We start from the raw sequence: 13,042 nt of genomic DNA, 5'->3' as shown, positions 1-13,042 counted from the left end.
TCAGCTTGACATTTAAAAGACTGAGATTGGATATGTTTTTTAAATGCAAGTCTCTCCTCCCTGAGCTGAAACAAGAAGACATTTCCCTGAAAGTTGAAGTGTCCCAAAACAAATTTATTTTCACGTCTGTTAGTAAATCTTGAATACTGTGCTCTCTAAATGTATTGCAAAAGCAAACAGAACCAATTATGTCATTTGAAAAATGGAAGGAAGTTTATGATGGATAATTATTCTTGTGATTTCCTCACCTTGTGAATATCCAGCAGGTACAAGACTGGGTCAGGAAAAGTTGAAATAGCTCTCCTGCTCGACAGACTGTACATTGACTCAACACCAGTATTTCCCTTGACTTTTCATGGAACCACATGCAGCGCCGGCCAATTTACTGGTGTTGGTTAAATTTTTCGTTCTGTCTTGCTGTTATTTTAGCGCTTTGCATGGCCCTTTCTCGTAGTTCATTTACTTTATTCCTTTTTATTATTTTAGCAAAAGCTTCATTTTAGTGTTGTTTTTTTTATCAAGTCCCTTCATGCAGACTTTTGGTTATTTTGCACGACATTTCATCTTGTGCTGAGCCCAAGGCTGTACAAGCCTGTACAAGGCTGTATGTGATTATTTACCGGACATTGCTTGTCCAAAAAGTGCTGTGTCTACATTACATACAAAAGGCATATTATCATGTCAGTCAGTTCTTAGAATAACATGTTTCATTATAAAACAGGCTACCCAAAATAAGGCAGAGGGGACTTTCAAATCAGCCAGCCATCTTCTGCTGCCCCCTGTCGTTGCAGTCCTGCCAAACCCAGTGTCTTCTCTCCATTCACTTGGGAGGACTGCCAGCAGACCTCTTCTCTATCTATCACACAGATATGGGGATTGGGCTTCTTTGCAGAGACTAGATGGGCAGATTAGGGCTAATACTGCTATTGCTGTCATGTAGATTTTTAGCAGTGCAGGTAGGGATTTTAGACTCAGTATTGTGACAGTATAGTTGGACTTTTATCTGTTTCAGTTTCATGGTCACCACAATAAGTGTTGCTTCATTGTCCTAATAATCTCAATGTAATGCCTTTTTACATAGAACACAGTTGCTTCAATAAAATGTGTTGAACCAAATCCTTCTTCTCTTTCTTTTGCATGGATGAGACTTGTGTAACTGAGAGAAAGGGGTAAGATCAATTCCACCACGACTTCCCTGAGAAGTCAGTTTCATGCGTCAGGCTGCCACAGAACACCTTTTCTCTTTGGTTTTGGTGAGATGCTGCTAGATAGCCCAAATGGTTATGCCGACAACTATCAGACGGTGTGGGATCAGACTCAGTCCCCCACACACTGTGGTGCTGCCGCCTGAATCTAGCAGTCTTGTCCCCATGACGAGAATCCTGCGACAGGTCGCAGCCTCCCAGACACCACAACTGTCTGGTTTGCTAAAGACATTTGGGGACATTCAGAAAGCTGACTTAGGAATGAATTCTGCCTGTTGCTTGATATTGGCTTTGCGGTTTGTAACTCAGTTTCTTGCTTTCCATTTGCTGACTTTTTGTTTTGGGTTACTTAAGTTAGCTCATATATTTATTTACAGTAGCTTCCAGGTACTCCTTTCCTGTAAACAGGCCTGTAAAACTTGTTATTAACATGTTACATTTGGTGTGTATTCAAAGACCGAAGTCAAATGTCAGGCGCTGTCTTCTGAGGGTGCTTGCTTACTTTTATTTCTCTGACTTGAAAGTGAGAGAATTTGTGACAAACTTGCTGTATACTCTGAGTAGGAAAGATTTTTTTTTTCTAGCACACAACATTTACATGAATTGTGTAAGTATTTCAGAATGAGAGACAAAAATTACGCATAATTTTTGTTATTTTTGAAGTGTTTAAAACAAATATTCTAATATGATCAGAACAAATCATTACAGTAGGTGATGCAATTTTCACACATTTTCGTCTGTACACTATTGTTTTATTAGTAAAACAGTATGTTTGTGCAATTGTGAAGGCCTTTTCAGTTGAAAATTTGTTACATCTAATGGCAATGTGCTACCACACCATGAATACTCCACTCTCCACCATTCTGCACTACTCTGCATCACTCCACTTTAAACAGCTCCATGCCAGTACACTCTGCACCACTCCACGCCACTGCATGCTACACCTCTCCACTCTACTCTGTACCACTACTCAAGCTCAGTGAACTCTTTGACACAGTACTCTACACCACTGCACTGTTCACCACTGTACTCTACACCACTCCAGTCTAGGCCACATCAGTCTACTCTGCACAACTCCACTTTACACCACTGTACTCTATACTACTTCACTGTAAGACACTCTAATCTTCTCTCCATCACTGCACTCTGCAGCACACTACGCTTTAACACTTTGCCACCCTACACAACTGCACTCTACTCTGTACCACTCCGCTTTCCACCACTTCAATGGACTCTGAAACAAACTATTCTTTGCCACTGCACTCTATGCCACTCTACTCCGCGCCACTCTGCTCTATGCCACTGCACTCTATGCGACTCTCCTTTTAACCACTGTACTCTGCCACTTTACTCTACGCCACTCTACGGCACTTTGACACTCTACAACACTGCATTCTCTGCCCCTAACCTCTATGCTACTCTACACTACTCCACTCCGCTCAACGCCACTGCACTCTACAGCTCTATGCTCTGCACCACTCTATGCTGCACAACACCACTCTGTGCTACTCTACTCTGCACCAGTTTATGCCGCTGCACTCTGCCACTCTAAGCTGCATTGCTGCACTCTACTACCTTGATTTGAATGCCACGGCACTCAATGCCAGTGCACTCTGCAGCACCATCCCAATGCAGCCTACATCAGTCCACTCTCCTCTATGCCACTCCAGTACACAACACTCTTCACTATTCCACTCTACGACACTCCACACAACTCTCCTCTACGCCACTAACTTTAGCCATTCTAAACAGCAGCCACACTGGTGTACAGCATGGCTAAAACACATGGACAAAACCAATAGCTGTTGCATAGGTGAGGCCTATTGGCTTTGGCAATACTAGATTTCTCACATTGTTCGACGGGGATCCAGAGTTTGTTCTCATTGGTATTTTTCCTCATCCAAAAATGTTGTACTTATTAGGGCATCCTGGCTAAAAATTTCAGGATTTAAGAGAGATGAACATGTCAGAAGCAGATGGTCAAGGCCTGCATGAGTGCAGTCACATACACACCAAGGCTGTGAAAACCCAGGAAATGAAGCTGTTCGTGGAAAGGACACGTGACTAATGCCAGGCCCATCACTGCTATAGTTCTTGCTTCAGGACACTGGTCCCACCAGCACCCTCCCCACCACCTGCATGTAAGCTTTGAGAGTGGGATTTCTCTCTGGAGAAGCCCACCTGCAAGAAATGTTTGCAAAAAGAACTCTTTCTCTGCTTGTTCTTTTCATGGAAAAAGTCTTTGAGGTGGGAGTGGCATTTCCTGGCTGTAACCTTAACATACACTTTGGACCGTATACCCATTTTGGAGGATTTGCACCTGGCTCTGTGCCCGGATGTGCTACGCCCAATATATGGTGGCCTGCATGAAAACATTGATGGCTGTTATGCTCCCTCTTCTGGCGCTTCTTCGGGCCTCACTTTATGACTAGTCCTTTGACCCTGGCTTTCATGGGCAGTTCTTTCCTGGTACCAGTTGAGGCACCCTCTGCTCCTGATGTGGCATCGATGGACTCTGTCCTCCACCAAAGGCCTTGTTAGTTACTGTGGCTCATGATACCAATGTCGCAGTGTTTAAATCTAGAGCAACAGACTTTATATCTCGTGTCTGAGCAGTCTTACATTCTGAAAACCAGGGCCATTGTAGCAAAGGCCAAGACAAAGGTTCACTGCTGTTTCAATGACTTTTCTGAGCCTCTGCCTCATGCTCAAAGCTTCGCACATCTGGATGAGGTTTATGGTTTTGACTGACTATTCAAATGTTTAAAATGATCTACTGTGAGGAGGATGGCAGTTCTTCCTTCTTCCGATGTTAATGGTGGTGTTTATTTGGACTTACAAAATGTCAGTGGCCCTCAAACTTGGCCAGAACTTGTCATTGATTCTGGCTCACCACCTTCAGCCTTTCTTTCAGAGAACCATTGCTGCTGTTTAACAAGGTGCTCATCAATCCCATCCCTCCTCTGATTCAGAAATCATAGAGGTCATGGCAGCTCAAAACATCGACGAGGACACCAGGATCAATTGTAATCCCCCCCCCAGTCCCTCCTGCCACATATCTTTAAAACAGCCTTGGGGGAGAGTATTGTGCCCTGTGGGAAGAAGGATATCTTATGTTCGATGGCATATGTTGCTGCAGATACACATGTTGAGCACAGTCCGCTGCCTGGTGTTGGGCTCGGAGTATTACAAGTTGTTTTTCTTCGAAGAAGTCTTTTTTTTTTGGTCACGGGACCGAAGGACTCCTCCCTCTTCAGCTCCATTGCGCATGGGCGTCGACTCCATCTTAGATTGTTTTTTTCCGCTGTCGGGTTCGGACGTATTCCTTTTCGCTCCGTGTTTCGGTTCGGAAAGTTAGTCAGAATCTCGGAAGAAAGCGTCGGTATTGTTCCGTTCGGTATCGGGATAGTTAGGTACATCGACACCGATCATCGGAAGACTTTGGGGTAGCTTCGATCCCCCATCGGGGCCTGGTCGGCCCGACCGCGTGCGACATCGAAGCCGATGGAACGGACCCCGTTCCGTTTCTGCCCAAAATGTCACAGTAAGTATCCTTATACAGATCAGCACTTGGTCTGTAACTTGTGCTTGTCCCCCGAGCACAAGGAGGATACCTGTGAGGCCTGTCGAGCCTTCCGGTCCAGAAAAACACTCCGGGACCAAAGAGCCAGGCGTCTACAAATGGCGTCCACGCCGACAAAACAACGTTTCGACGACGAAGAGGAAACATTCTCGGTTCCGGACTCAGAATCCGGAGACTCCGACGTCGAACAACAACAACAAACAGTGAGTAAGACGTCGAAAATAAAAACCATCGAAAAAACAAAAGCCCAGGGGACGCCACTGCCAACAGGCCATGGCTCGACCCATAAAACCGGCGAGCCGTCGAAGGCGCCGAAAAAGGGCACGCCCATAGCGAAGACACCCGACTCCGGTCGAGGGACCGCCATGGAGCAACCTCGGAGCCGAGATAGCAGCTCCGAGAAGCAAAAACAAGATGCCGGCACCGAAAAACATCGGCACCGAGACACACTGCCGAAAGCCACAAAAATTCAGTCGGTACCGAAGCCGAAAAAAGATTCTCTCTCGGCGCCGAAAAGTTCCACACCTCCTTCCTACACAGAGGAACAAGGAATAAGTGGCCAGATGCACAGATTTGGACAAGAGTTCCAAAGTGTAGAATCAGACTGCACACAAAACAGACTGTACATCCAACAAGACACAGGGAAGATATCAACCCTTCCCCCAATAATGAGAAAAAGAAGGATCGGATTTCTCAAGGATGACGCACAACCACAAGCCAAAGTGGTTAAAAAAGTCACGCCTCTGCCCTCTCCACCACAACAGGCATCGCCGGCACAAACACCGCCACAAATGCACTCACCAGCGCAAACTACTATAAGTCAAGATAATCAGGATCAAGACGCTTGGGACCTATACGACACCCCAGTGCCGGACAATGATCCCGATTCATACCCCACAAAGCCGTCACCGCCAGAGGACAGTACCTCATACTCGCAACTGGTGGCTAGGGCAGCAGAATTCCACAATGTCCAACTGCATTCCGATCCTATAGAGGATGATTTTTTATTTAACACCCTCTCGGCTACACATAGCCAATATCAATGTCTCCCAATGCTACCAGGGATGTTACGGCACGCAAAACAAATTTTTGAAGAGCCCGTAAAATCAAGAGCCATCACCCCAAGGGTGGATAAGAAATACAAACCACCACCCACAGACCCAGTGTTTATTACTTCGCAGTTACCACCTGACTCCGTAGTAGTAGGGGCAGCTCGCAAAAGAGCAAATTCCCATACATCTGGCGACGCCCCACCTCCGGACAAAGAAAGCCGAAAATTTGATGCGGCAGGAAAAAGAGTCGCATCACAGGCAGCCAACCAATGGCGCATCGCAAATTCTCAAGTGCTGCTAGCCCGATATGACCGCGCACACTGGGATGAGATGCAACTTCTCATAGACCATCTTCCCCAGGAATACCAAAAAAGGGCGCAGCAAATAGTTGAAGAGGGACAAACGATCTCAAACAATCAAATCCGCTCTTCAATGGACGCAGCCGATACTGCAGCAAGAACAGTCAACACTGCTGTCACCATAAGGAGACACGCTTGGCTCCGCACTTCAGGGTTCAAACCTGAAATCCAGCAGGCTGTCCTTAATATGCCCTTCAACGAAAAACAACTTTTTGGCCCTGAAGTGGACACAGCCATTGAAAAACTTAAAAAGGACACAGACACGGCCAAAGCCATGGGCGCACTCTACTCCCCGCAGAGCAGAGGCTCTTTTAGAAAAACTCCATTTAGAGGGGGGTTTCGTGGCCAACAAACAAGAACCACACCATATCAGGGTTCATTCCAAAGGGGAGGTTTCAGGGGATATAGAGGGGGTCAATTCCCAAGGAGTAGGGGAAGATTCCAGACTCCAAAAACACCTCCACCTAAACAGTGACTTTCAAGCCACACAACCCCTTCACTCAACACCAGTGGGGGAAAGACTAAGCCAATTCTACCAATCTTGGCAGCAGATTACAACAGACAATTGGGTACTAGCAATAATCCAACATGGCTATTGCATAGAATTCCACAAATTCCCACTAAACATCCCTCCAAAAACACGCAAAATGTCACCACAACATTTAGAACTTTTAGGACTAGAAGTTCAAGCACTACTGCAAAAGGATGCAATAGAATTAGTACCAGTACAACAAAAAAACACAGGAGTTTACTCCCTGTACTTTCTAATTCCAAAAAAAGACAAAACATTAAGACCAATATTAGATCTCAGGACACTAAATACCTACATCATATCGGACCACTTTCACATGGTCACACTACAAGACATCATTCCACTGCTCAAACAGCAAGATTACATGACCACATTAGACCTAAAAGATGCGTACTTTCATATACCGATACATCCTTCTCACAGAAAGTACCTAAGGTTCGTATTCAAAGGAATACATTACCAATTCAAGGTGTTGCCATTCGGAATAACAACTGCACCAAGAGTATTCACAAAATGTCTAGCAGTAGTAGCAGCACATATCAGGAGACAACAAATACATGTGTTTCCTTACCTAGACGATTGGCTAATCAAGACCAACACAGTAAGAAAGTGCACAAACAACACCACATATGTCATACAAACCCTTCACAAACTGGGTTTCTCCATCAACTATACAAAGTCACACCTCGAACCGTGTCAGACACAACAATATCTAGGGGCAACCATCAACACATCAAAAGGAATTGCCACTCCAAGTCCACAAAGAGTTCAAGCATTCCACAAGGTAATAAGTGCTATGTTTCCAAACCAAAAGATACAAGCAAAATTTGTGCTAAAACTTCTAGGCATGATGTCATCATGCATAGCCATTGTCCCAAACGCAAGACTACACATGCGACCCTTACAACAGTGCCTAGCATCACAATGGTCACAAGCACAGGGTCAACTTCTAGATCTGGTGTTGGTAGACCGCCAAACATACCTCTCGCTTCTATGGTGGAACAGCAACAATTTAAACAAAGGGCGGACATTTCAGGACCCAGTGCCTCAATACGTTATAACAACAGATGCTTCCAAGACAGGGTGGGGAGCACACCTCAATCACCACAGCATTCAAGGACAATGGGACGTACACCAAACAAAATTTCATATAAATTACCTAGAACTCTTAGCAGTATTTCTAGCGTTAAAAGCCTTTCAACCCATAATAACACACAAATACATTCTTGTCAAAACAGACAACATGACAACAATGTATTATTTAAACAAACAAGGAGGAACACACTCAACACAATTGTGTCTCCTAACACAAAAAATATGGCAGTGGGCGATTCACAACCACATTCGCCTAATAGCACAATTTATTCCAGGGATCCAAAACCAACTAGCAGACAACCTTTCGCGAGATCACCAACAAGTCCACGAATGGGAAATTCACCCCCAAGTTCTGAACAATTACTTTCAAATTTGGGGAACATCCCAGATAGATTTGTTCGCAACAAAAGAAAACGCAAAATGCCAAAACTTCGCATCCAGGTACCCACACCGCGAATCACAAGGCAATGCTCTATGGATGAGTTGGTCAGGGATATTTGCATACGCTTTTCCCCCTCTCCCTCTCCTTCCATATCTAGTAAACAAATTGAGTCAAAACCAACTCAAACTCATACTGATAGCACCCACATGGGCAAGACAACCTTGGTATACAACTCTACTAGACCTTTCACTAGTACTGCATGTCAAACTACCCAACAGACCAGATCTGTTAACACAACACAAACAACAGATCAGGCATCCAAACCCAGCATCATTGAATCTAGCAATTTGGCTCCTGAAATCCTAGAATTCGGACACTTAGACCTCACACAAGAATGTATGGAGGTCATAAAACAAGCTAGAAAAGCTTCCACTAGACACTGCTATGCATCTGAGTGGAAAAGATTTGTTTGCTACTGCCATACCAATCAAATCCAACCATTGCATGCCTCTACAAAGGACATAGTGGGATACTTACTACATTTGCAAAAAGCAAACCTCGCTTTTTCATCTATAAAAATACACCTCGCAGCAATATCTGCTTACCTACAAACTACTCATTCATCGTCTCTATTTAGAATACCAGTTATTAAAGCATTCATGGAAGGGCTAAAAAGAATTATACCACCAAGAACACCACTAGTTCCTTCATGGAACCTTAACATCGTCTTAACAAGACTCATGGGTCCACCTTTTGAACCCATGCATTCCTGTGAAATGCAATATTTAACGTGGAAAGTCACATTTCTCATTGCAATCACATCCCTCAGAAGAGTAAGTGAAATACAGGCATTTACCATACAAGAACCATTTATTCAAATACACAAAAATAAAATAGTTCTAAGAACAAATCCAAAATTTCTACCAAAAGTAATCTCACCATTCCATTTAAATCAAACAGTAGAATTACCAGTGTTCTTCCCACAGCCAGATTCCGTGGCTGAAAGGGCACTACATACATTAGACATCAAAAGAGCACTAATGTACTACATTGACAGAACAAAGTTAATCAGGAAAACAAAACAACTGTTCATAGCTTTTCAAAAACCACACATAGGAAATCCAATCTCTAAACAAGGCATTGCTAGATGGATAGTCAGATGTATTCAAACATGCTATCTTAAAGCCAAGAGAGAATTGCCTATTACACCAAAGGCACACTCAACCAGAAAGAAAGGTGCTACAATGGCCTTTCTAGGAAACATTCCTATGAGCGAAATATGTAAGGCTGCAACCTGGTCTACGCCTCATACATTTACTAAACACTACTGTGTAGATGTACTAAATGCACAACAAGCTACAGTGGGCCAAGCTGTACTAAGAACATTATTCCAAACTACTTCAACTCCTACAGGCTAAACCACCGCTTTTAGGGGAGGTAACTGCTTTATAGTCTATGCTCAACATGTGTATCTGCAGCAACATATGCCATCGAACTGAAAATGTCACTTACCCAGTGAACATCTGTTCGTGGCATTAGTCGCTGCAGATTCACATGTGCCCTCCCGCCTCCCCGGGAAGCCTGTAGCCGTTTAGAAGTAAATCTTAAATCTTAAACATTTGTACATTTGTAAATAATTATTATAAACTTTTTATGTACATAGGTATTCACTCCATTGCATGGGCACTATTAATAGCAAACAACTCCAGCCTCACCCTCTGCGGGGAAAACAATCTAAGATGGAGTCGACGCCCATGCGCAATGGAGCCGAAGAGGGAGGAGTCCTTCGGTCCCGTGACCAAAAAAAAAGACTTCTTCGAAGAAAAACAACTTGTAATACTCCGAGCCCAACACCAGGCAGCGGACTGTGCTCAACATGTGAATCTGCAGCGACTAATGCCACGAACAGATGTACACTGGGTAAGTGACATTTTCATTTTCTGATACACTCTCAAGCCATCACTCTGGTCCTTCAGAATTTCAAGAGTGATGTGCACCTCTGTCAGGAGTCTCCTCACCATATCCTGATTGTTCTTTCTGCTCCTTTGCAAATAGCGTACTTGCATTCTCTGGCAGGGGATTCTTGCCCTTCTGAGGAAAAGGATTATGGTGCTCTTTCGGCTCAATGAGATTGGTGAGGGGTGTCACTCCTATTAGTTCTTGGTCCTCAAGAAGTCAAAAAGGACAGAGCCTTAATTTCACTCTAGCTGTATGGGTACAAGAGCGACCCAGATCACGTGAATGTGTGCTTTCCCTTGTAATTATCCCAAACGTGAATCTGGGATAAATACAAGGGAAAGCACACATTCACGTGAAACTCACTTGAGAAAAAGTTATTGTATTCAGGCAGAATATACTGCTGCTGAGTCAATCAGAAAAAGGATGCTTAGATAGGGGTGGCTATTAATCCTGTCACAGAACATCTCAACTTTTTGTGTATATAACAGCCAGTACTCCGCTGTGTGGCTGACACATCTCCTTATTGTGAGTAAACACCAGAACTTTAGCCACTGTTCAGAAGGAAGACACAATAGTGAAGAAATTGCACCCCAAGTGAAAAGAACACCTAAAGAAACAAATAATCGTACAATCACTGTTATGTCTTCAGTCAATGGTGTATCTTATCAAAGGGCAGTCTTAATGCGTTATTTGAAATCAATATACAATTGATTTGTTTCTTCAGGTGTTCTTCTTTTCACTTCGGATACAAGCATCCATTGGAAGCTCAAATTACCAACGTTTAATGCCTGTCTTTCTGGTAACTACTCCTAACTGCCCGTAAAATACTCACCAGAATCACCCTCTTCCCAGAGTAGCCTTGATTTGTCTTATTTTCTTGTTAATAGGGATCCAGGTAGTTTTTTGCATTGCATTCTTGGCAGTTTCATCAGCTTCTTTTCCTATACCAGCGTGGAATAAGCACTGACCAAATGTGAGCGTGCCAGGCGTGCCATGTATGGTTCCATGATGTCCTGTCCAGGGAGTTAATGGAGTAGCTCCATGGACTGGATATAAAAAATGGTGCTCCTTAGGGGCACAGTAGAGCTATTTCAACTTTTCAGTAGCAAATCCGGGACCTGGAAGAGCTTCAAGAGATGTCTAAAGGTAGGTAAAGTATCTGCCAGAAGGTTAAAAAAGGTAAATAACTTTTCAATCAAAATCATAACAGTCAAAGTCCCTCCCAGTTATTTTAGGTTTTCAAAAACATTAGGCAGATTTCACTTTGCAAACATAATTGGATAGTTGAGACGTCTGTCTCCAGCACTTCTGTGAAGTCTGCCTAATTTGCAGTAGTTTCCCTTTCCTTCATACCAAAACAATCTCAGTCATGGTTAACTAAAGGTTCGATGGCATATGTTGCTGCAGATACACATGTTTGGCACAGTCCGCTGCCTGGTGTTGGGCTCGGAGTATTACAAGTTGTTTTTCTTCGAAGAAGTCTTTTTGGTCACGGGACCGAAGGACTCCTCCCTCTTTGGCTCCATTGCGCATGGGCGTCGACTCCATCTTAGATTGTTTTTTTCCGCTGTCGGGTTCGGACGTATTCCTTTTCGCTCCGTGTTTCGGTTCGGAAAGTTAGTCAGAATCTCGGAAGAAAGCGTCGGTATTGTTCTGTTCGGTATCGGGATAGTTAGGTACATCGACACCGATCATCGGAAGACTTTGGGGCAGTTTCGATCCCCCATCGGGGCCTGGTCGGCCCGACCGCGTGCGACATCGAAGCCGATGGAACGGACCCCGTTTCGTTTCTGCCCAAAATGTCACAGTAAGTATCCTTATACAGATCAGCACTTGGTCTGTAACTTGTGCTTGTCCCCCGAGCACAAGGAGGATACCTGTGAAGCCTGTCGAGCCTTCCGGTCCAGAAAAACACTCCGGGACCGAAGAGCCAGGCGTCACCAAATGGCGTCCACGTCGACAAAACAACGTTTCGACGACGAAGAGGAAACATTCTCGGTTCCGGAATCAGAATCCGGAGACTCCGACGTCGAACAACAGCAACAAACTGTGAGTAAGACGTCGAAAAGTAAATCCATCGACAAACCGAAAGCCCAGGGGACGCCACTGCCAACAGGCCATGGCTCGAACCATAAATCAGGCGACCCGTCGAAGGGGCCGAAAAAGGGCACGCCCATAGCGAAGACACCCGACTCCGGTCGAGGGACCGCCATGGAGCAACCTCGGAGCCGAGAAAGCGGCTCCGAGAGACAGAAACAACATACCGGCACCGAAAAACATCGGCACCGAGAATCCTTGCCGAAAGGAACAAAAATTCTGTCGGTGCCGAAACCGAAAAAAGATTCTCTCTCGGCGCCGAAAAATACCACACCTTCATCCTACTCAGAGGAACAAGGACTAAGTGGCCAAATGCACAAATTTGGACAAGAGCTCCAAAGTGTAGAATCGGACTACACACAAAAGAGACTGTGCATCCAGCAAGATACAGGGAAGATATCAACCCTTCCCCCAATCATGAGGAAAAGAAGGATCGGACTTCCAAAGGATGACACACAACCACAAGCCAAAGTGGTTAAAAAAGTCACGCCTCCGCCCTCTCCTCCACAGGCATCGCCGGCACAAACACCGCCACAAATGCACTCACCAGCGCAAACTAACATAAGTCATGACGATCAGGATCAAGACGCTTGGGACCTGTATGACACCCCAGTGCCGGACAATGATCCCGAGTCATACCCCACAAAGCCGTCACCGCCAGAGGACAGTACCTCATACTCGCAACTGGTGGCTGGGGCTGCAGACTTCCACAATGTCCAACTGCATTCCGATCCTATAGAGGATGATTTCTTATTTAACACCCTCTCGGCTACACATA

General features: G+C 44.7%; 1 protein-coding gene across 2 annotated transcripts in view; it reads left to right on the top strand.

Annotated features, from left to right (window-relative positions):
- The window catches only part of SEC24C (SEC24 homolog C, COPII coat complex component), a 1,280,009-nt gene that overhangs the window by 301,777 nt on the left and 965,190 nt on the right, over window positions 1-13,042 (top strand). The window lies entirely within an intron of this gene.

The sequence above is a fragment of the Pleurodeles waltl genome, chromosome 6 (assembly GCF_031143425.1).
Source record: "Pleurodeles waltl isolate 20211129_DDA chromosome 6, aPleWal1.hap1.20221129, whole genome shotgun sequence".
Lineage (NCBI taxonomy): Eukaryota > Metazoa > Chordata > Amphibia > Caudata > Salamandridae > Pleurodeles > Pleurodeles waltl.
This window is presented reverse-complemented; position numbering and strand designations above follow the sequence as displayed.